Here is a 14,846-nt window from a genome sequence, read left to right on the forward strand (position 1 = left end):
TGGCCTGGTGAATTACTTGGGCATCTACACTATAGATTTATGTATTTACATTCTCTTTAGCCTGGAGAAGAGAAGGCTTCCAAGAGACCTTGGAATGACCTTCCAGTATCTGAAGGCAGCTACAAGAAGGCTGGGGAGAGTCTCTTGACAAGGTGTTGTAATGACAGGATGAGAAAGAATGGGTTTAAACTGGCAGAGAGGAGATTTAAACTGGATGTCAGGAAGAAGTTATTTGTAGTGAGGGTGGTAAGATACTGGCACAGGTTGCCCAGGGAGGTTGTGGAGTCTCCCCCTCTGGAGATATTCAAGAGCTGCAGGATGTGTTCCTGTGTGATCTGCTCTAGGTGATGCTGCTCTGGCTTGGACTGGATGAGCTTTCAAGCCCTTCCAGCCCCTGACATTCTGTGATACTGTAGCCTCTAATTCCGAAACAGATTTGAAGCTGAAATCTTATCTGGGAAGAAAACTGTTTCTTGCTGCAACAGAGAAAGTTCTCATCAGGGTCTCCTTGTCAGCCTGAGCTGCTGGCAGGATGGTGGAGCTGTGACAGAAATCACAAAGAGGCTACCAGCTCATGTTTCAGCAAGCAGTTCTTCATCCCATTGAAAGTCTGTCATTCCATCACTGAGAACTATACAGAGACTGCTCTGAAGGTTAAATATGAAAACACAAATTAGAACTGTGAATTGTTTTTCTTTCTGTCTTGTGCCTAGACCAGATCTGCTGTGTGCGATCTCAGCAAGGTGCTCAACACTCCGGTGCTCCACTGGCACAAGGAGCATCAATAACAGCAGCTTTTGGACGTGCCACTTCTCTGGCTAAATCCATCAGTCTTTTCCAAAGTGCCTTAATAGATGGTGATGATGAAATCTACAGAATAACTCACAAACAGTTACTCTAAAACTGGAAGCCATCCATCCTAAATTCCCAAATCAAAATACATTACAGCTGAAATGTTGAGAGGGACGGGAGAGTGAACCAGCACACTATGTGGCTTTAAATCATGGAGAGCACATGGGATTTCTCATGGCTATTCCTCTCTGTTTCTCATACAATCACAGCTATTACTCCTCAAACGTCATTAGGCAGCACATATATGAACATGAGGATCTCCAGAGGTCTCCTGCAACCCCTACAACTCTATGAGTCCATGATAAACTCAGTATTGTCATAGCACAGCTGTAATGTGTAATGTAATACAGAAAATGAGCAGACAGCCATGAGAACAAAGCCTCTACTTGTCTTTATCATCATTATTCACTTTTTAACTCCTTCCATCAGAAAAGCAACTCTATAGGAATCTATAAAACAACTGAACCTTTGAAAAAGTGCTACAGACCCAAAAGGGTCCCACTCTGTCTTCCTGACAGCATTTGTGGAATTATGTAATGTCAGGGGCTGGAAGGGACCTCGCAAGCTCATCTAGTCCAATTCCCCTGCCAGAGCAGCATCACCTAGAACAGATCACACAGGAACACATCCAGGCAGCTCTTGAGTATTTCCACAGAGGGAGACTGCACAAGCCCCCATGTTTAAATGTAACTTCCTCTGCCTCACCTTCCACCATTTTCTCTTGTCCTGTCATTGGGCATCACCCAGCAGAGCCTGGCTCCAGCCTCCTGGCACTCACCTTTACATCTTTATCAACACTGATGAGGTCACCTCTCAGTCTCCTCCTCTCCAAGCAGCACAGCCCCAGCTCCCTCAGGCTCTCCTCATAACAGAGCTGTTCCATTCCCTTCAGCATCTTTGTGGCTCTGCATTGGACTCTCTCCAGCAGTTCTATGTCCTTCTGAACTGAGGGGCCCAAAACTGGACACAGTAGTCCAGATGTGGCCTCAGCAGGGCAGAGTAGAGGGGCAGGAGAACTTCTATGGATCTACTAACCACAGCCCTTCTAATACACCCCAAGACGGCATTGGCCTTCTTGGCCACCAGAGCACATGGCTGGCTCATGGTCAACCTCCCCTCCACTACAACCCCCAGGGCCTTTTCCCCTTCACTGCCTTCCAATGAGTCAGTCCCCAACCTACACTGACCCCTGGGGTTGTTCTCCCCCAGGTGCTCATTTCCATCCTGCAGCGCCTCCCTAACACAGGTGCTCCAGAGTGAAAAAGGAAGCACTGCTCCTGAATGGCCAGGAGCACAGACCCAGACAAAAAGTCCTTTCATTCCCCAGCTCTTTCTCACAAGGCAGTCATTGATAAGAGCAGTCACCTGGCAGGGAGATCCAGTTTGGGAACCTTTCTTTCCCAGATTACCTGTCCTATATAATTAAGAAGTTTCTGACATTCCTCAAGCTGTGCAACACACAGTTCCTCCTTCCTCTGACTTTCAGGGGTACAACACTGCAGAAAGCCTTGGGGTTTTCAAATTCTTTGTGAGGACTGAAAAACAACCTGAACAAGAATAGAAAATGCAGTATTTCCCCCTACAAGAACACTGCTTCCCTACAGGAACTTCTCAGTGCATCCTTTGCTGTCTTGACTCTCTGGCTCCCTACAGATTGAAATTAAAGGAGCAGAACATTTGTCCTCCAAGTCACTTATTTTTTTTTCCAATCCAACATGGATGTTTTGCTCTCCTCCCCAGAGACTGCCAGCTGAATAGTCCTGCAGGATCAATACAGCTGCTGACATGTACAGAGGGAACCCAAGCACACCTTTCATAGCCACCCAGCAAATGTTGGATAGCTCTCAGTCGACCACAGAACAGTCTGAGTTGAAAGGGACCTCCAAAACTCATCCAGTCCAACCCTTCTGCACTCAGCAGGGACATCCTCCACTACATCAGGTTGCCCAGAGCCTTGTCCAGTATCTCCAGACATGAAGCCTCAACCACCTCCCTGGGCAACCTGTTGCGGTGTTCCAGCACCCTCCTGGTGCAGAACTTGTTCCTCACATCCAGTCTCAGTCTGCCCTGCTCTAGTTTGAAGCCACTGCCCTCATCCTATCCCTGCAGGCCTTTGCAAACAGTCTCTCTGCAGCCTTTTCAGGTACTGGCAAGTTGCTATTAGGTCTGCCTGGAGCCTTCTTTTCTCAAGGCTGAACACCCCCAACTCCCTCAGCCTGTCCTCACAGCAAAGCTGCTCCAACTCCCTGATTACTTTCATGGTCTCCTCTAGACCATGTCCTTCCTGTGTTGAGGGCTCCAGAACTGGACACAGCAGCGCAGGTGAGGTCTCCCCAGAGCAAAGTGCCAGAATCATATCTCTCAATCCCCACATCTTGTTTGGTACAGCCTGGGATGTGATTTGCCTTCTGGACTCTGCTCTGCTTGTCCCTCTTTTTCCACTTCAAGAGCTTGAAGCACTCTGCAGCCAAAAAGATTTCTTTTACCTGTACAATTAAGCAAACTTTACATGCTCATAGGCTGTAAGTAGATAATACAAACATAATTGTCAGCAATGAAACAGGCAGCCAGAACCTCCCAGCCTCCAAATTTCAAATATGCCTTCCAACCCTGACAGTTCTTTGATTCTATGATTCTTCCTCACTTTGCCTTCTCTTACTTTATGGGAAACGTCAAAATTTGAATTCTACTTAAAAGTCTAAAGAAACCTCCCTTAGATTCTCACACAACAGATTACTGGAAAAGGAGAGCTTTACAGCTCAGAGACTCGAGTAACTGGAGAGGTGAACTGTCATGGATTTATGATGGTCAATAAAACACGACCATGTCTGATCAAGACACAGCTGAGGACTGGACAAGCCACCTGGCCACAGAGGTTTTAAATGTCGGGAGGAATGCCAGCTTGGAATGCACCTCCACTGAGCTATGCCATGAAATTCCAAGACAAGCAGGGCAGAAGGTTCAAGACTTCATTTTGGTTTGCAGTACAAACTTCTGCAGATAAAAGTGGACAGAACTTCCTACCCTAAAGACTTCACCTTCAGATTATTATCCATACCTGCCTGGGGAAAACAAAAAGCGAGCCATTAGCATCTCTGGGTCAGCCCTTGAAGCTAAGAGCAGCTGTGTTTGTGTAAAGAGTCCAACAATAAACTTTTACATTTGCATTCAAAAAGCAGCAGGTAATAAGTGTTTACACTTAAACTTGATGGGAACTGAGTCTGTTTATTCCTCCTCCCTCCAGCTCAGGCCACATTTCAGTCCCTTGGAGACAGATCATAAAAATCTAAGCAAATATTTCGGTCGTTTATCTCCTAAATGTGTCTTGTACATCATAAAAATAAATGAAATAAAATAAAATCCCAATGCCCAGCTCTTAAAGGGGCATCCTGCTTTCAGCTAAAACTAGTTGTGGTCATAGAATGATTTGGGTTGGAAGGGACATCCAAAGGTCACCCAGTCGCACCCCCTCTGCACTCAGCAGAGACATCCTCCACTACATCAGGTTGCCCACAGCCCTGTCCAGTCTCACCTTCAGTGTCTCCAGGGATGGGGCCTCAACCACTTCCCTGGGCAACCTGTTCCAGCACCTTCCTGGGGCAGAACTTGTTCCTCACATCCAATCTCAATCTGCTCTGCTCTAGTTTGAAGCCTTTGCCCTCATCTTGTCCCTGCAGGCCTTTGCAAACAGTCTCTTTCCATCCTTCTTTTAGCCCCCTTCACGGGCTAAAAGTGATTATGTCTGGCACAATTTGCATAATAAGCTTTATTCCTAAGAACTGCCTTTTTTAAAGCAGCTGAATAACACATGTGCCAACAAGAACATGGAAACTGGGACCGAGGAGAGTCTCCAGCAGTGATTCATCCTCTCCATTTGCTTTGTTTGGAGACCACAGCTTAGATCTGTGTAGAGGAACCAGTAATAAATGATGCTGATACTGAGGGCAGGTTTCTGCACTACACCAAATGCTAAGGTTCTAGTCCACAAAGGCCTCCTGTGCAAATAACTAATATATCCATTCTCTTTACAGCAGCTGCAAGCTGGAAAGTGTGCTCTCTTCTAATTGAGTTGCCTTATGGATATCATTTTAACCAAGAAGCAACTTGAACAGGAAATATGCTATAAAACCAAACCAACCAAACAAAACCCCAGCACTAACTGGATGACCAAGAGGATTGTTCTTTTGGGCCATTCTCTCCTTTCCTTTTCATCAAGAAAATGTAAGGTTTCTACAAGGTAAAATGGGTTTCATAGTACGCAGCCAAAGTGACAAGGGTAAGTCTCCACTCAAGATGACAAGAAAGTTCATCTCTCTGCTTCAAGGCAGTATCTTAAGCCAGCAGTGTGCTCTCCAGGCCAAGAAAGACAATGGTGTCCTGGAGGTGCACTAAGAAGAATGTGGCCAGCATGCTGAGGTTTTCTACCCTTCTGTTCTGCCCTAGTGAGGCCACATCTGGAGTACTGTGTCCAGTTCTGGACTCTTCACTTCAGGAGGGAGAAGGAACTATTGAGAGTCCAACAGAGGGCCAGAAGGATGACTGAAGCATTTCTCTTATTAAGAGAGGCTGTTAGACCTGGGGCTGTTTAGCCTGGAGAAGAGCAGACTGAGATCAACAGCTAAAGGGTAGAGGTCAAGAGGATGGGGCTGGGCTCTTTTCGGTGGTGCCCAGTGACAGGACAAGGGGCAATGGGCACAAACTAGAACACAGAGCACTCCACTTGAATATAAGGAGAAACTTCTTTAATTTGGGAGTGGCAGAACACTGGAGCAGGCTGCCCAGACAGGTTGTGGAGTCTCCTTCTCTAGGGACATTCAAAACCTGCCTGGACATGCTGATCCTGTACAATCTGATCCAGGTGATGCTGCTTTGGCAGGGGGGCTGGACTCGATGATCTCTGGAGATCCCTTCCAAGCCCAAGCATTCTATGATCCTGTTCTGGCAGAAAGTAAATAATCAATGTTTGCTGTAGGATAGGAAATGAAACAAAAGCTCTCTCTACACCTACATAAACTCCAAAATAAAATGCTTTTCAATTACACTTCGACATCCCAACGTAACCACTTTCATCTAAATGCCAACATGAAAAGTGGCAAATGAGACATTTCATCACAATCAAAAGAAGAGACTCCAACTCACTTGTTTTGACACTCCTCAGTTGAAGCACCTGAGGGAAGGCTGTCAGTTCTGACATCATTTTCCAATTTCAGCTGGTTGCTCCTTTGAATATTTTTAGACTAAGCCTATATTTAATAGGCACTGAGAGGTGGTGCTGAGGGACATGCTTTGGTAGTACTGTTCTCTAACAGTGGAGTTAGAGCCTTTCCAAATGAAATGACCCTATGATTCTACATAACACCTGGTAGCATGAAGCAGAAGCCAGGTATTCTACTTTTCTAGTCTTCATGTTCTTCTAAGTGGATTTCTCATGCTTAAAGGTTTGAAAATGTAGAATCATAGAATCAACCAGGTTGGAAGAGACCTCCAGGATCATCCAGTCCAACCTATCACTCATCCCTATCCAGTCATCTAGACCATGGGACTAAATGCCTCATCCAGGCTTTTCCTGTAACATTCATTCTCCCCAAATTTCTCTTTTCACCTCCTCTACCTCTTCCAAATAGTAGTCTGTCTCTTTTTAAATCTCACTTGACTAACAAGGGCAGGTCTGATCCATCTTGACCACATGGACACAGCCACATGGACATTACAAAGGAATTCTTAACTATGACAGTGGTAGAACACTGGAATGGGTTGCCCAGGAAAGTGGTGGAGGCAGCCAAGGTCAGATTTGACAGGGCTCTGAGCAACCTGATCTATCTGGGGATGTCTCTGCTGACTGCACTGGGGTTAGACAAGATGCCCTTTGAGGGTCCCTTCCAACCTGATGCATTCTGTGATTATCTAACTCTACCCAGGCTGTGGCTAAACCATGATGTTCAACTTCTTTGAAACACCTCCAGGGGTGGGGATTCAACCACCCCCCGGGGCAGCCTGTGCCAGTGCTTGAAAGCCCTTTCAGTGAAGAAGTTTCACTTATTAATGGCCTTGTATCAATGTAAGATAAGCAAGCCCCTGGCACAGTTCACTCACATCTGTAAAAGAAACAGACCACAGCACCAAGCATCAACTGTGAAGGAGCACACACCTGAAATGCAGCCTGTTCAAAGGAATGGATGCTACAGCCCATTGTGGAACCAAGACAAGGATTTTTCACTCAATAAAATGCCATGAGAGAAGTGATGCCTGCCTAAAGTAAAAAAAGTCTCTGTGTCCTAAAAGCAAAATTAAAATCAATGATGTGCATTTAATGGTGGCACTCATAGGGAAAGACAGAAGTTCTAAAACAAATAAAAACAAAACTACTTCAAAACCTTCATTTCAGGACACAACAACAATACCCAAAGCAGTCTATTGTCCCAGCAGGCAGCAAGTCACCCAAGGGACAGCAATGTGCCCTTGTGGCCAAGAAGGCAAATGGGATCCTGGGGTTCATTAAGAATAGCACGGCCAGAAGCTCAAGGCAGATTCTCCTGGCCCTATACTCTGCCCTGGCAAGACCACATCTGAACTATTGTGTCCATTTCTGGGCTCCACCAGTTCAAGAGGGACAGGGAAATATATATACTGTAGAGTGTCCCAACAGAGGCTACAAGGATGATGCCTATTGGATGAGAAAAGGCTGGAAGGCCTGGGGCTGTTTAGTCGGCAGAGGAGAAGGCTGAAAGAGGATCTCATCAATGTCTATCAATAGCTGAGGGGTGAGTGTCAAGAAGGTACCAGGCTCTTTTTGGTGATGTGCTGTGATGGGACAAGAGGCAATGGGTACAAGCTGGAGTCCAGGATGTTCCACCTTAACATGAGGAGAAATTTTTTAACTGTGAGGGTGCTGGAGCCCTGGCACAGGCTGCCCAGAGAGGTTGTGGAGTCTCCTCCTCTGGAGACTTTCCAAACCCACATGGATGTGTTCCTGTGTGACCTGCCCTGGGTGATGCTGCTTTGGCAGGGAGGTTGGACTTGATCTCCAGAGGTACCCTGCCAACCTCTACCATTCTTTTTACCTTCTCTGCAGGCACAGAAAGTCTGTGGTAGTATCACTAAAAATGAGATAAAGGCCTTGAGCTAGGAGAGGACTCAAATCCCTGCTGGTATTTGATCTAGATGAGCAGCCCAAGGTGAACCTTGTGTACTTAGTTACTCACTCTGGATACTGGGTGAGCCCTTGAAAGGTCACACTGTCCAGCCACTTGCTGCCAGGCATGGGCAGCTGCCTTTCTGCACAGAATGACATTTCAACAGGCATTTATGTAACCTGTTTTCAGCGAGGAAGGTTACTTACAGATAATCTCCTCTCCTAGCCTTAACATTTACAAGTCTGCCTTGATGGGGTTCAAGTCCTTACTTGTTGAAGGTAACCTATTCCCTTCCTCATTATGGAAGCCTTTTATACACTTGAAGACGGTTACCAAGCCAAGCAAATCACGTCCTGGGCTGCACCTAGAGCAATGTGAGCAGCAGGGCACGAGAGAGGATTCTGCCCCTTAACTCTGCTCTGCTGAGACCTCTCCACCAATCCTGTCTCCAGTTCTGCTGTCCCACAGAACTGCTGGAGTGAGTCCAGAGGAGGCCACAAAGATGATTCAAGGGCTGCAGCACCTCTGCTGTGAGGATAGGCTGAGGGAGCTGGGGATGTGCAGCCTGGAGAAGACTCCAGGGGGACCTTAGAACTGCCTTGCAATACCTGAAGGGACCCTATGAGAAGGCTGGAAAAGGACTTTGCATCAGAGTGTCTAGCAATAGGACAGAGGAGAATGGTTTGAAGCTGAGGCAGAGCAGGGTTAGAATGGAACTTAGGAAGAAGTTCTTCAGTACAAGGGTGGTGAGACTCTGGAACAGGATGCCCAGAGAGGTTGTGGCTGCCTCCTCCCTGGAGGTGTGCAAGGACAAGTTGGATGAGTCCCTAAGCAGCCAAGACTAGTTGAAAGGATGCCCCTGCTTACTGCAGAGGTTGTTGGATTAGATGACCTTTGGAGGTCCCTTCCAACCCAGACCATTCTATGAAAGACATCCCTGCTTATGGCAGGGAGGTTGGAGTAGATGATCTCTAAGGTCCCTTCCAACCTAGGCCATTCTATGGTGCTTAGTATTACTTCATTTCTCAAGTGACAATCAACAATTGTCCCACACATTCCAAGTGCAGCACTTGAAACTGAAGGGAGTCCTCCTGCTGGAATCTTATCACTGTCAAGCAGAGCAGATGCACCACTCTTGTGACCACAGAATCTCTTCTGGTGGAAAAGACCTGAGAGAGGTCCGATCCAGGCCAGGATGCCGTTGGCCTTCTTGCCACCTAGGCACACGTTGGCCGTTGACCCAACACCCCCAGCTCCTTTTCTGCTGGGCACTTTGCAGCCTCTCTACCCCACCCCTGGAGCACTCATGGGGTTACTGCTACCCAAGTGCTGGACCCAGCACTCTGCCTGGTTGACTTTTACACAAGTGGCTCTGGCCCAGCAGTCCAGCCAGTGATGTCTTGTATCTAGCTTCATGTTAATCCTTAGCCTTGTCCTATTGAGATGTTTGCTGCTTTTGACACTGTGTTCAACTCAAACATCAAGGCTGCCCTCAGACCCAGCCTAAGAATCTGCCTTGCTTGCCTCTTTCAGAAGAGAGCAAGGTTGGGCCAAATCCAACTTGAGGATACACTCCTGCACTCTGTCCTTTGGTCAAGGGAGATGAAAACATCACAGGAGGTCTTCCAAAATTTACAAGGACACTCAGCAGGACTGATTGCTCAATGTTGACAGGAAGGAGTGCTAACTGAAGCAATGTTTATGAGTTAGATGGGGAAGGAGAAGTAGGAGAAAGCAGAGGAAGTGTTCTGTGATGAGACACAGCACCCAGCCCTCACAAATATTACCTCAGGGCAACGTTTTAAGCTGGTTTGTCAGAAGCCACAAGCACAAACACAACCCACAGACACTGAGCATGGTTTCTCTGCATACTTCTCCATGGAAAAGCAATCTCCTGGGTTCTTCCAGTTCCTGCTGCGATTATGCAATGCTCCAGTTTAGTAAATATGACATCTGCCAATTGCACTCGCAGCTCAGCCCTCATCAAACCTAATAGCTGGGTATCATTTCCCACTGACAGCAAGCTTGCCACATTCTCTTGTACTGGATGAGACATGCTCCCATCAAACTACCTTTTGTTCACTCTGCAGAGAGCCTCCAGCACAGGCTTATCTTAACTACTGCCTTCCTAAAGTGCTTTGATATTCGTTTTGCTTAGGAAGCATGAACCACTTGGGAATGCAAAATACACTCATCACAACAGCCACCCCAGCTGAGCTCTGCTTCTAACAGACTGTGACCTCAGGCAGATTTCAAACTGGGGCTCCTATGCAGCTTTCTTTCTGCCAAGATTGTCAGCAGCAGAATTACAGAATCACATAGTAGGGGTTGGAAGAGACCTCCAGAGGTCATCGAGTCCAACTCCTCTGCCAAAGCAACATCACCCAGGCAGGTCACACAGGAACACATACAGGTGGGCTTGTAAATCCTCCAGAGACAGAGACTCCACAACTTCTCTGGGCAGCCTGCTCCAGGGCTCCAGCATCCTCACATCAATGAAGCTTCTCCTCATACTGAGCTGGAACCTTCTGGGTCCTATCACAGGAGCTGGGGAGGGACTTTTGGCAAGGGTTTGGAGTGATAGAACAAGATAGGGATGGATTGAAGCTTGAGGACAAGAGATAAAGACTGGAGATGAGGAAGAAATTCTTTCCAGTGACGGTTCTGAGTCACTGGCACAGGTTGCCCAGGGAGGTTGTGGATGTCTCCTCCCTGGAGATGTTCAAGGCTAGCTTGGATGAGGCCTTGAGCAATCTAGGCTAGTGGCAGGTGTCCTTGCCCATGGCGGGGTGTTGGAACTGGATGATCTTTAAGATCCTTTCCAACCCAAACCATTCCATGACTCTATGATCTATCCCCTGCACAGTCTCAGAAGTCTCTTGCCCTCGAGAACTCCAGATTCTCTTAGAGCAATCTGGTACTCAGCAAGGCAGCAGATGCTGTACCAGCACTTTGCTCTACCTGGCCTGTTGTGTGCACTGCTGAGAAATTCTCACCCAGGCCAAAAAGAATTTTTTCAGCATATAAAGATATTTTCCTCATTTTCTACATCTGTTTACACTGCAGAGTCTGTTCTCATCAACTCCAAGATAAGTGCCAGATAAAATCTAGTGTCCAAGTCAAGTGTTTGCTGGGTTTGAAGTGCCTGCATGAGGATGTAAATTCTGAAGAGGAATTTTTACAGCCTAACAAACCACTGTTTTCCCCAGGGCGGGTTTTAAACCTTCAATGAACTATGAGAATTGATCTTGGGCTAAATTGGTGGAAATGAGTTTCAGTGATACTGAATTTAATACCTAAGTCAAGCTTATCGCAGACTTAATTTATCCACTATTTGCTAGCACTATTTCCAACTACATGACAAAGGCAGACAGCACAAAAAATAAAAGGATTAACTGTTGAGAAAGCTTTAAATAAAAAAGTTACTTCTTTAGAGAGAATTCTTATTAAAACACAGAGCATCTAAATAGGATTCATTGGGATTCTTGAACCTGATTGTCTCCAACAAAAACACAGTCATTTTGAAAGCAAAGAGAACAAACTGCTGGACATGCATGATCTCTAGCAACTTATTCCTTCTGATACTTGTAAAGTAAAAACTGGAAGTCCTACTGTGTGATGACAATAGTCTGGGTTTGGTTTCATTTAGGGGGGTTTAAACAGTAAACTCAGGCAATACAGAATTACAGAATGGCTTAGGTTGGAAAGGACCTCAGAGGTCATCTACTCCAACCTCCCTGCTATGGGTAGGGACACCTCTCAACTAGATTCAGCTGTTCAAGGCCTCATCCAAACTGGCCTTCAACACCTACAGGGAGGAGGCATCCACAACCTCTCTGGGCAACCTATTCCAGAGTCTCCCCACCCTCATACTGAAGAACTCATTCCTCAGTTGCACTCTAACCCTGCTCTCCCTCAGCTTCAAACCATTCCCTCTTGTCCTGTCTCTAGATACCCTCATGCAAAGCCCCTCTCCAGCTTTCCTGCAGGACCTTCAGGCATCAGAAGGCAGCTAGAGGGTCCCTCTGGAGTCCTCTCTTCTCCAGGCTGAACACCCCCAGTTCCTTCAGCCTATTCTCATAGCAGAGGTGCTCCAGCCCTTGGATCACCTTTTTGTCCTTCGTCTGGACTGACTCCAACAGCTCTGTGTCCTTTTTATGCTAGGGACACCAGAACTGCAGGCAGTACTCCATGTAGGGTCTCACAAGAGAGAAAATGTGACCATTTCAGCAGTAGATAAATGCTCCATAAACACTCCTTAATAGCAGTTTATCCCATAAAAATAATTCTACCCCTCTCTGACTGCTGATGCCAGAAGACAGCAGCAGTTCAATGAATATAAATTGTACCCAGATTCCAGAATAGGCTCTGACAGATGAAAAAATTTACAATACCAGCTTCCTAATGCTGCCTGATAGGGTTTGCAAAAGAATGGAAGGGGTTTGAGGCTTCCTATGGCAGCACTTGCACCAGCAGCAAGCTCTCACTTCAACAGCTGGGAACGCAACTGGTCACACCAGCTTCCCCAAGCCCTTTTGCTTCAGCTGGCTAATGCCAGCTCATATTCAGTCTGGTTACTGTCACAGACACAGGAATCATGGAATCACAGAGTCATTCAGGTTGGAAAAGACCCCTGGGATCATCAAGTCCAACCACTGGCCCTACTCTACAATCTTCACCTCTAATCCATATCCTCAAGCACCACATCCAGACCTTTAAACACCTCCAGGTGTCCAGTGTAAACCTACCCTGCTGCAGCCTGACAAACTTCATGCACACAAACCTCGTGTTAAAGAGAGCCCTCATCCTTGATTTATACCTTTTTTGTCTGCAAAACCAATGCACTGCCCAGGCTGGGAGGAGGATGGATGGGATGGAGCATTCCCAGGGAAGAGCCATGTCCCTCCTGGCAGCCACCGTGCCCTCTAGTGGGGACAGCCCCGATCCAGCCACAACCTCACTCCCACGCATCTCAGTCATGAAAATCTGGATTTCAAATGTAGCCAGAGGCAGCCAAACAAGCCCAGGCATACCTAAACAATTACTTGACTTGAATTGATCCGACCTGCTTTTAACCTGCAAGGCAATTGTGAGGAGCTGGCAAAAAACACCTGTCATTTTTCCCCCTCTCTGCAGGAATCCTGGCTTAGCCTCTCAGTAGCATCCTCTGAAACCCTAAATGTTTCCATTTCTGGACAGTTATTTCATTCAGTTGCAAGGTGTTTTGTTACCCAGTGTTTGAAGAGTCTGTCCAAGCAGCCTCCCTTTAACAACTGGCAGCTACTTCAAGGATTTTTCTTTATTACTACTTATTTTCTAGTTTGTTTTTTTTTTTTTTTTGTTACTTCCATTCTTCCAAGGTTTTCTTTGAGCTGATCTGAAGGTATTCAGTAAACGCTAAACACGGCAGCACTTTTTATTTTAACTCACAGCATCTGAAGTTGACTTTCCCTGGCTTTACATAATCACCTTCTGACTAAAACACAGCCCCTGGCTGCGTTTCCCCCCCTCCTCCACAGAGCAGTAATAAAAACATACACACGCCAAAACAAAATTACCAATGAAAACACGTTAAAGGCTCAGATTAAGATAACGACATGTAATTCCTGCTCCCATAACACAGACTTTTCAACCAAGAAGGAGGGAAAGGATGTCAAAGATAGCTGCCAAAACTTCCATGGGACTGTCCATCTTACACCAGCTGAAGAAAACAATCACTTGCTATTAACTCTCCAACTCGCATTAACTATCAAAACAATATCTGCCTGATTAGAAACTCTTTCATACTTCTGGTCACGTTCGAGAAGGCACAAGTCAGTAGTAAACGATTTACAGCAAGCAAGTTGTTGGTACATCCTCTATTTAGCACCTCCTGGTGCAGACATTGATGACTGCTGCAACTTCAGAGCCTTCATCAGTGAGGCGTGGGGATTATTTGCCCGCTGGTAAATTGTCTTGCATTTAGTCAGCACTAACTTTGTATGCCCTGGATACAATGGCTGGAATCAATCATAAACTCTGTGAGCTCAGCCCACTGCCACAGCAATTCCAGCAACACAGTAGTTGTTTTTTTTTCTAGCGTCACCACCACCCTTCATTTTTCCTCATAACTAACATTTGCAAACGCCAACATGTGCTGCCTGCAAGCGCTGGAGAGCGGCAAGCATAAATCTTGCAGCAGTGCATTAGAAGTCTCCTCCTGGCTTTTCCTTTTGGCCCCAAGTGACACGTGAGCCCCAGCAACCTGCCGAGCTACCTTGTCATTAAGCAATTCCCAAACTCGGTGGTAGGCCCCTGCCTGGGAAAATCCCGGCTCTGTCTGGCACATTATCTCACCAAGCATTTCCAAAAGCTCCCCAGCCTCTCTTGTTCGGGTCAGCGACGCCGTGACCACAAAACCCTGCCCATTTGTACCAGACCTTTTGGAACAGGCACTGGGGGCAGTTCTGCTGCAGCAGGGAGGCTGCTGTGAGCGTGTTTCATGCGAGCAGAATCTGGCTGGTATTTCAAACACAAAAGGCACGGCTTTTGAAAACCTCGAGAAGCTGCTGCAGTAAGGTCCCCTGACTCACAAAACCCCACGACTTTCCTCACTTCTTCCTCATACATCTCTCTGCAAACAGCTTTCCCATCCGCAGCCCGAGGAACGTGGGATACAGAGGCTCAAGCCATCCGAAGGCAGCCCCACGCTGGGGTGACCCGGTGACCCAGGATTAAGCGCTTACAGGTGCCAAGTGTCACCATTCACAGGTGTCTCTGAGAAGGGCTGACAAGAGGACCCCAAGACTACCACAACCAAGCTCAGTCAACAGAGCGAGCCTCTCCCAAATAACCAACAGGTCGCACAGCCCACAGCGGGGC

The 14,846-nt window shown here is 46.8% G+C and overlaps 1 protein-coding gene across 3 annotated transcripts in view; it reads right to left on the bottom strand.

Moving 5' to 3' along the window:
• The window catches only part of PLXDC2 (plexin domain containing 2), a 290,185-nt gene that overhangs the window by 274,392 nt on the left and 947 nt on the right, over nucleotides 1–14,846 (bottom strand). The gene's annotated exons all lie outside the window — the stretch shown is intronic.

This window comes from Pogoniulus pusillus, chromosome 23 (assembly GCF_015220805.1).
Source record: "Pogoniulus pusillus isolate bPogPus1 chromosome 23, bPogPus1.pri, whole genome shotgun sequence".
In the NCBI taxonomy this organism is placed as follows: Eukaryota; Metazoa; Chordata; class Aves; order Piciformes; family Lybiidae; genus Pogoniulus; species Pogoniulus pusillus.